The sequence below is a fragment of the Protopterus annectens genome, chromosome 1.part0 (assembly GCF_019279795.1).
Source record: "Protopterus annectens isolate FY-2018-M chromosome 1.part0, PAN1.0, whole genome shotgun sequence".
NCBI lineage: Eukaryota > Metazoa > Chordata > Ceratodontiformes > Protopteridae > Protopterus > Protopterus annectens.
In genome coordinates, this window is record NC_056725.1 from 1,130,022,107 (window position 1) to 1,130,032,536 (window position 10,430).

Sequence of the window (10,430 nt, forward strand, 5' to 3'; positions counted from 1 at the left end):
AAATTCTGCAAGTGAGGTTATTAGTATATCTATTTCTATAGTTATAGTACAACCAGTTCAGCTACATATATGTTATGAAATTCCTGCTTATAAGAGGTAGGTAAGAATGAAGGAATGTGAGTCAGGTAAGACAGACTAAGTATATGGTTCTAGATGAGACTATTTGATTTGTTTATAGGAGAAGTAAGTTAAAAATTATGTGCAACCATTTTTGTACATATCTGCAGTCTTTCTCTTTCTTCAGGGGGTGAAAGGATGGCGTCTTACTCTGCAAATCCAATTTACTGGATATTTTCTTGTTTCATTTTATTATTATTTCCTCCATGCAAACTTTGGCTCTTCATAGACTTATGAGAGCAGTTCTTCCTACCTTTGCAGTGTCACACTTGTCACTTTGATGATGTAAAGTTGGATCTTTCATGCACTTCTCTCTTTCATGTTTTTTTTTTCCTGCTTTTGTAAGTAAATATCACGTTAATTCAGTACATGTACATTTGTTAATGAAACAAATTTTGCATCACCATGCATTTTCTGGGCAAAATGAACTATAAATCTTGAAACTCACATATTGCATTAGTATCTGAATGTAACACTCAGTGGTTTACTAGAAAACCAAAAGTTTTAAAGGGACGGACAGGGTTAAAATATGAAGCAAAATCAGGGGCATTCTGCAACAATCATGGGCAGATAAAAGGTAAGGTCCAGTGACAACAGACAAAGTCAGAGACGATTAAGAGTTGTGCTGGACATTATGTGCTTTTGTGACAGTGAAACAGAAACAGCCTTTACATTTATTTTTATATAAAAGGAATGCAGACTGCATAGCCAATAATGTATAGATAACCTTTACATTGAAAATTAGACAAAAACAAATAGAAGTAAAACTACCCCAAACTTAAATCCCCTCTCTCTATATATATACCTTTCTCCCTATTGCTGACTAGGTAATGGACTCTGCTGACCCTGATTTGATGTCATCACATCTCCAAGGAGGCAGAACGTCCTGCAGCACACTGAATGATGGAGGAGCATGTTATGGTTATGGAGGGCATTTTTGGAAGAGTGGTTCCTTAAAAAGAAAAGTGAGAATGCAAACGTAATGACAGAAAAACAGCTAAAAGAGGCAACTAGAGAGGAAATGCCTTTTGAGAACAGACAGGCTAGTCTGATTTTTGTCAGTTTGCACACATGATCTTTAAGAGGAGCACTGCGTCTGAATTTGTGGCATACTAGCTATCTAAGTGATGTGGTCTAAAGAATTAGGGTAACACAGTTAATATTTTTGATTCTTTCCTGTATGTGTTTTTTTAAGTTTAATGGGAAGTTCAGAGTATTTGTTGAAATGTCTTATTTTGGGGTAATGATTTACATGCTTTTGGGACTACTATTGAAGTGTGGGCAGAAAAAAATGCCTCGTTCTTTGGGGATCCCAGAGTAACAGTGCATTACTGAGATGTCAGTAATCTTAGTGGGTGAGTTAGAGGGGAGAAGAGAGCACTCTGCTGTTCTAGTTCTCATACTTAACTTTCTATCATGCATGACTGAATTATCTACAACCATCCCCCACACACACGCACACACACACACACACACACACACACACACACACACACACACACACACACGCACACACACACACACACACACACGCACACACACGCACACACACGCACACACACGCACACACACACACACATCCCACAACTCATAAATACACCCTCCTACCCTTCTTTATCACTCATTTTCTGTTTAATATCTCCAGTATACAACTTCTTCAACTTAAAATATTCTCTCTCACTCCTACCTCACGTAAACTCAAATTCAAAACCCTTATCTAGTTCAACTACTCTTCCAAACCCACCCCACTAACAACTCTTCTACTTGATGGGGACATCCACCTCAATCCAGGCCTTCCCACCCCCACACATGCCACCACTAAATTGTCACTCAGCAATCACCAATCCCCACCCCCACCCCCTCTGCTGCCAAATACCTCACTATCTACTCAATTAACTTACAAGGTCTACTTAACAAAATCACAGACTTACACTCTTGGATAGCCAATTATTCTCCACATATCCTAATTCTATCCAAAACCTGGCTAAAATCACATATCTCCAACTCTGAAATCCTACCCACCCCAGCTACAACTTTTACTGTCTTGGTAGGAACTCCAAAAAAGAAGGTGGAGTAACAATGCTATACTCTGAGCAACTCAACCTAACCCCTCCTACTGATAGTGCACCCAAACTTCCTCTCAGCTATGCTACTTATTCTAAATTGTCACTTAAAGCCACAAAATAAATTTGTCATTGCAGCCATCTATATTCCACCTGGAAATAATATTCCTATCCTTGAATCCATCCTCTCGTGGATTTTTGTCCACATCCCCTACAAGACCATTATCCTTGGAAATGTCAACATTGATTGGCAAAAACTGTCAACCACCTCCCTAGAGCTTAATATTAATCTCCGTGGTTTCAACCAACTCATACCAGCACCCACTCGCTTTAATAAAAACAACAATAATAGCTCAACCCTTGATTGGATCCTTACCTCTGACCCAAACTTATACCAAAACCCAGGTACACTACCTGACTGCTTGAGTGATCACTTTCCTATCTTTGTACATAGACATTCCCTTCATATACCCAAGGCCCATCTTTACACAGACCATCGCAACCTCTCCTCCTTCGATGTCCAAATATTCAGTAATAGGCTCACATCTATAAACTGGTCCAAACTCAAACACCTTCCTCTCAATGATGCAGTTCTAGAATTCAGCCGTACCTTCCTTGATATCCTTAACACCCTAGCACCACTAAGGGAAGTTAGGATAAAAACAAACCATACCCCTTGGCTGTCTAAAGACACCGTTGCTTGAGAATTTAAATTAAGGTAGCACCTGGAAACATTGGCAAAAATAAATCTACTACATTACTCCAAAAATATAAAGAGCTCAGAAACCTCACAAAAAAGCACATCAACAAAGACAAGAAAAAATCTACTATGAGACACAATTCACCCACAAGTCTAACCCTAAAAAATGCTGGTTCACCATTACCAACATCTTAGACCCTGGAAGACCCACTACCCCTAACCCCTATCCAAACAATACTCCTGAAGAAATCACCACTCTACTAAACTCTTATTTTATTGAAAATTTTCACAAAGTAACTCACACAGACCAAACTAAAAATCCTCTACCCACCTCTCCCAACACTTCCAATGCCACCCCTTTTTTCTCTAAACCCTGTTCCCACTGCCTGCAGAAAATCTCTTCTACTTAAATTAAAACCATGCTCCCCCTCTACAGATAACCTCCTCCCCCTCTTTCTTAAACTTGCTGCTCACTCGATAGCCTACCCTGTTTCTATACTCGTAAATAGGTCAATTCAAGAATCTACTGTCCTGACATTTGGAAATGTTTTTACAACACACTATTACACAAAGGAGGTAACTCCACCAACTCATCAAATTACAGACCAATAGCCATTCTCTCACCACTCTCTAAAATTCTTGAAAAATACGTGCACAATCAGCTTCTTAACTATCTGCTTGACAAAAAACCTTCTGGCTCCTACTCAGCATGGCTTTTGGCAAAACCATAGAAGATCCATCGCCCTTCTGTCTTTTACACATACAGAGGCAAGAGACAAAAACCTACCAATGTCATGTCTTTTCCTTGACCTCTCAAAAGCTTTTGATAACATCTTACACTTTAAACTACTCAATAAACTATCTGATCTCAACCTCTCCCCTTCTGCTTTTCTCTGGCTCCCTAACTAACTTTCCAACAGGCTACAATCTGTCAGATGGCTTTCCACTTGCTCAGCTTTCTTACCTATCCAGGCTGGTGTCCCCCAGGGCTTTATTCTAGGACCTCTTCTCTTCAACATTTTTCCAAACAACCTCCATACTTCCTGTACCACCTCCTCTCTAATACAATATGCAGACGACTCTACCCTTATCTCCTGCTCTGCTGAAATCTCTCACTGTCACTCTTATCAGTCAACATGCATTTTACAACATTAAACAATGGCTAACTGCTAACCAGCTCATCTTAAACCTTCCAAAAAACAAACTAGTCCTTTTGCTCCCTAAATCTCTCTCCCATCATAAAACCACCTTTACCATCTCATCACATGACAAGACTGTCATTAAAGCCAATTCTCACACTAAACTTCTGGGTATTGTAATTGATAATCAATTAAAATTTGACCTCCATATACTACACTGTATTAAAAAGACAAATCAAAAAGTGGCTCTAACCTATAGCCACAAAAAATTCCTAGCCTCTAACACCAAACCCGCTTTGACACAGGCTTTTCTCCTACCTTGCTAACCAAAGTGGAACAAACTTATAACAACATAGGTCAGTTTGCTAGCAGTCATCCATACAAATCCCATCACCGCCTTGCTTTAAAACAGCTTCAATGGTTTGAGTTCCCCCAACTTCTTTTCTCCCAGATACAATTCACTCACACCATACTTAATTAACCATCAGCCTATCCATCTCTCTCCTCTCTCATATCCCTCTACACCCCCTCTCAAACTCTATGCAGCTCCAATCAACAGCTTTGTAATATTTATAAAACCAACAAAAACATTGCCAAGCTTCTTTATAAAAGCACTGTGTCCCAAGCCTGGAACAATCTCCCACCTAACATTCATAACATCAATTGTACAAATTGTTTCAGAATTGAACTTAAAAACTGCTTTCTTAATTCTAGCGCTTGCTCATGTCTGGACCCTACTTAATCCCCCCCCCACACACACCCACACACATACACACACACACACACACACACACACACACACACACACACACACACACACACATACACACACACACACACTTCCTTATGCCTCTCTTTGCAAAAGATTGCAGACACTCTTTGTCAGTAGCAACACTATCATGCTTTATCACTGATCTATCTCTATTTTCTGTAATATTAGGACTTACAATAACCTAAGGCTGATTTTTTTCCTAAATTCATCAGCTGTTCACTTAACATTTTACTTTCTATATGCTGTTCATGAAACTATTACTGTAAATTTAGGCAATGTTATAATTATGTAATTTTCTTGCTTTTTTAAATGTACAATATAAGTCTGTCCTATTCTTTTTTTTTAATTTTTTGCATGTTAAACTGTTGTTAAAGTCTTGTTTTCTGGAGCTTTTCTCCTCAGGCCTCCACTGAAAATGGACCTTTAGCTCAGCTGGACTAACCCAGTTAACAAATGACAAATAAGTAAATAAATACATAAATAAATAAATAAATAAATACAATTGTTCTTAAGTGATGTGACCTGAAGGGCAACAGATTAATTAAATATGACTTTAGTAGACTATGGAACTTGGAATAAGAAGATGAGTCTTTAATTTCAGGTGGCAACAAGTACTTAACGTGCTGCATTAAGTCTGACTGTGTCTTTTCTTCTCCCTTCATTACCCCAGTTGCTGCCTTTTCTTTTCCGTCTCATGCGTGTTTTTTAATAATGAAAGTTAAACATCCTAAAAATGTTTTATTTTTACTTGCCAGTGAATAAGCAGCAGCAGAAAGTATCTTAGAAAAATGAGATTTCTACCTTCACCTCCCACAGACTGTCTAGCATTTGCACACAATTCACATACTCTCCAACTTGTTGAAAGTGCTTTCTAGAACTCAACTGCTGAAAAATATAATTTACAGAATTTTTTTACCATCATTATCATTATTATCACTGGAGAAAAATTAACAGTTCTGGGAAGAAAATTTCAAACTCACAAAGAAATTTGCACTCTGCTGTATGTAATGATAAAATCATCATGAATCTTTACTTATTCTTAGTGCAGACATATGATTCAGCAATAGCTCACAACTTTGTAAATTCGTCTCATCACCAAATCACAACAGCCACAAAAGCATTCTTCTACCCCATAAAACTCAAGTAGGATTTAAAATAAAAACACTGCGAAGGAGGCGTGGAACTACACCTATTAGCTATTATTACAGAATTCTAGTTAAAATTGTGTAATTCAATCCAGACTGACATTTTTTGAAAAGCAGATGCAATTCTAGACTGGCAAACAGACATGCAGACAGGCAGACAGACAGACAAACCTGAAAATTAATTAGAAGTAGCATTTTTCTTTGCATTACTATAAACAGTTGGGAGCATGGTTTGCAACTCTAAATGGCAGTCTATTTTCTAATTAGCTCCATCAGTTCTCATATCAAAAGTTGTGACCCAACCATTAGCAGGAAGCAAAAGAATCTGGAAATTATGGCCAGTGAAACTCATGTAATATAGGCTTTGGGGGATTAGTCTAATGAGTTATCAAAAAGATGTTAGAAATGCTGCAAGCCATACCTCTTAAAACAAAAGGGCAACATATATGAATTCATAAGTAGCAAGGCTGTATAAGTACTTTCACACAGGAGATGAAACAACTGCATGTTTTACTTCAGGACAGGCCCTAGCAAATTTAGCAGCAACATCAAACAATATTGAAACTAGAGGCTGAAATAATGTACCTGTATGACAAAGTATATGATCTGGAGAATCACCAGTCCAAGAGAAAAATTAAATTGACAGGAATCCCTAAAACAGTAGAAGATAAAGATTTATTAACTTTCAATTTTCTTTTTGCTATAAATTCACCAAATGAGATGGGCTGTGAGATGAATAGATTGCAGTAAGTCAGAAAGAAAAAGGAAAGAGGTAGTCTTCCCAGGCAGACCTTCAGTAAGCTACATTCATTTGCAGCCAAGGAGTGGATTTTGAATAATGCAAGGCTTCTACATGGGGTATGTCCATGCATATCAGGACTATTCAAGGGCACTATACCTCAGAACATCAGAAAATGCCACCATAAGATGAGAGCTAAAAGCCATGGTCTGGATATTATGGCTGGTTTACCCAGTTGTCTTAATATTAGCAGTCAGTGGCCAGATACATCCCTTTACTTCCCTGACAACAGTGTGTGAGTTCCTCATACATTAACAGGCCTCTAGACAACCATTGGTCCTTACCTCACAGTCTCTGAATTGTTTGTTTAAGGTTATGTTGCCTGTTAGATTTTGGGGCTGTTTTGGTTGAATGCTTATTATATAGTTGTTGATAATGAGCAAAGTTGTTGGAGGATGACTGTGTACTGTCTCAAGAGAGGGGGAGAGAAAGGTGGTCTTTTAAGAAGACCAAAGGATAGAAAATTTGAAATGGAATTGGGATTATGTTATAGAGTCAGTGATGATCTCCTGTGTGGAGTCTGCAAGTCCTCCCCGTGGTCAATTGGCATTCAAAAGACATGCGTAGAATGGGCGTGCCTTCGTTGAAGGTTGTATGTCGAGCTGGCACCTTGGTACCTGTAAAAAATCTACTGCCAATTATTAATGGACTGGAGTTCTGCTGTGATGACCCCTAACCGGGAAAAGCTGAAAGAAGAACATAAAAGACAGAAAGCAGAGGATCTCCCCATGAGTGCTGTTGGCATGTTGAACATCACATTTCCATGTTTTATCTTCCGCCTCATGAACTGGGTGTAGATCTATGGGGGATCCAATGGACATATTTGAAGGTCAGGCTGCATTGGCTGTCTCAGTCCAATCACCCACCTTCCTGTCTCTTTCAGTGATAGAGTCGCTAACTGAAATTAGATCATCTGTGGGACAGTCAGGGCTTTATCTGACTCTGCACAAAAGACCTAATATTTGAATTGTATGATTGACTCTTTTTTCCACTTTCTATGATTCTTTTCAGAGAAATTATATTGCTGATGACATATTAGACAATATAGGTTGATGGTGAACAGGTAATTAAAATATATCATTTTTCTTTCAGTATCTTTTGGTCACACACCCACAATGGCCATCAAGCCTCACCTTCAGACACACCAATGATCCATTAATTTCTCCAAGACTCAAGAGACCAGGAACCCCTGCATTTTTATAGGAAAGCAGACTCAGTTGCTGAAAGTACCATGATCATCTGCAGAGAGAGAGAGAGCTGATATTTTATGCTTATGCTCCTAAGTTCCTCCCAATTGGTGACAAAGACATTCTGCAGTTATTGCTTATTGTGGGTACGATAGTAGCAATCTCCAACTCCCAGCCACGTAAGACAGCAGCACAATGCAACACATGTCACCAGGCTGACTGTTATATACAAGACATGCACATACCTATAGGTGCTGACAGTGCAGCCAGTTAAATCACCACCAGTTCCCCCAAGGATGGTTTACTGGCATCAGCCTCTCTCTCTCTCTCTCTCTCTCTCAGTCTTTCTGCCTAGTTCCTACAGCACCTGTTAATCTTATACAGGTTATCTGGGTTACAGTTTTGGGCTTATAGAACATGTATTGTGATGGATAGATATGAGTAATGAAAAATGTGGTTAGCACTTAGAAGCCATGTTGTGATAAACTTTTAAAATAGTTTAATGGAGCAATGTTTTAAATGCACACTCACATACACCAAACTTTATTCAAATGCAGCTGTAGGAATCAAGGTGTTATATTTAACAAGACGAGTTCACAATCTAGATGTTACTTGAAAAATAATTATTTAATATCAAGCTCAATAATGTATTGTTTGATAATTCTTTAAGAATTATATGATCATCTGACCTATTAGTGTACTACTTGGAATACTGACCTGAAAAGCACACCACTTCACCAATATGTGTGCACACTGTATCAAATGTTCTACATGTGCACTGCCCGTTGGCTGTTCAGATCTTGCATTTAATCAAACCACACTCTCTTGCACAGTATATACAGTAGCAGTCTAATATTTGTGGTGTCAAACAATAGGTTAGAAGCATTCAGGTTCTACCTTTAAAATTCATACTTTTAAAAACTCACTGTTAGGGTTGAACATGGATATAGCAAGCAAATTCTGTTTTGTACTCACAAGCTATCCCTGGAAGAAGAAAACCTATCCCTTACAAATGGGCACATCTGTCAAAATGCTGCCCCAAGCACTTAATGAATGTAAGTAACATTTTCATCTGTTCCCCTAAAACTATTAAAATATTGTTTTTAGATTAGCAATATTGCATTTTGTTGTTAAAGGCATTCTTTTAGACAGTTGTAAACATAATAAGACCTGAAAACAGCCATGTTGATATAATGATCAGAAAAAAATGTACTCAGTAGAGTACAAAGAGTATGCCTGGCTACATCTTTGGGGTGGTATAATATGTTCATGATCACTGAGGTCATTTGCTGAAAAAAATACATAGGGTATCATTCACAGTCATTATACAATCAAGCAGCGGGCATGTGTGCTGGTTGGACACAGGAGCACATGAGGTGGGAGGGCTAATTGCTGGCAGTCAGCAAGGAGAAAAGGAATATAAAAATGTGTGTGTGTGTGTGTGTGTGTGTGTGTGTGTGTGTGTGTGTGTGTGTGTGTGTGTGTGTGTGTGCGTGTATGTGTGTGTGCGCACGTGTGTGTGTCTTGTCTATGTTCATTTTAAAAAAGTCATCATAAACTGAGTTCATTACACAGAGTAAAAACCTACCTCACTGACACAGACAGAAGACTTATAACCTCTACACATTTACTGCCAGCTCTCCGGTATGCTGCCCCACTCTTCAGTAACCTTCAAATCTCACAACTGTCCATACTTAGCAATGTTGTCATAAAAATAATTACATTTACAGTAAACTATAATAGAAGAACACACCACTGTCTAGCTCTCGGGGAATTAAACTGGTTAGAAATACAACACCACCTAACTCTTTCACATTTAACTACAATACTTAGACTTCTCTATAAGCCAAAAAGTTGCACAGCCATTAACAACTTAATAGGAGGAGAAGAGAGGCTGTGAAAATGAGCTTACCAGTGAATTTTAAACATTTTCTTATGACTAAATCCTAAACCCTTTCTTAAGGAAATGACGGGCAAACCAGTGATGGTCAAGCTGAAGTGGGGTTTGGAGTACAATATCTATTTAGTGTCTGTAGATGGGTATATGAATATGCAGCTGGAAAATATAGAAGAATATATTGTTGGTGCACTTTCTGACCATCTGGGAGATGTTCTGATCAGGTGCACCAATGCTCTGTACATTAGAGGTGATGAAGAGGAGAAAGAAGATGGAGAAATGACAAAGTGACTGCAAATGATATTTCCCCTTGCTGCAAAAGTTGACTACAAAGTTTTCGTTGTCTTATGATAAGTTGACTTTTTAACTGCAGTTATGCAGTTTAAAGTGTGCAAAATATGTGAATATCGCATTTTTATTTGTTTATAAATGTAATTTTTCTGGCTAACCTTTTAAACATTTTATGCAAGCCAATAAATACAAATTGTCTTCTTTTTTTTTTTTTTCAAAAAATCTAGAAAATTGAGTCCATTCTGTGCCAGGATTCTCTGTTTTGGGAAAGCTATGAATCCAATACCTGTGTACAGGGCATGTTAAGTTTGTATTTTGAT

At 38.2% G+C, this 10,430-nt stretch overlaps 1 pseudogene; it reads left to right on the top strand.

Moving 5' to 3' along the window:
- Positions 1-9,855: 9,855 nt before the first annotated feature.
- LOC122801667 lies at positions 9,856-10,110 on the top strand (annotated as a pseudogene).
- Positions 10,111-10,430: the final 320 nt, after the last annotated feature.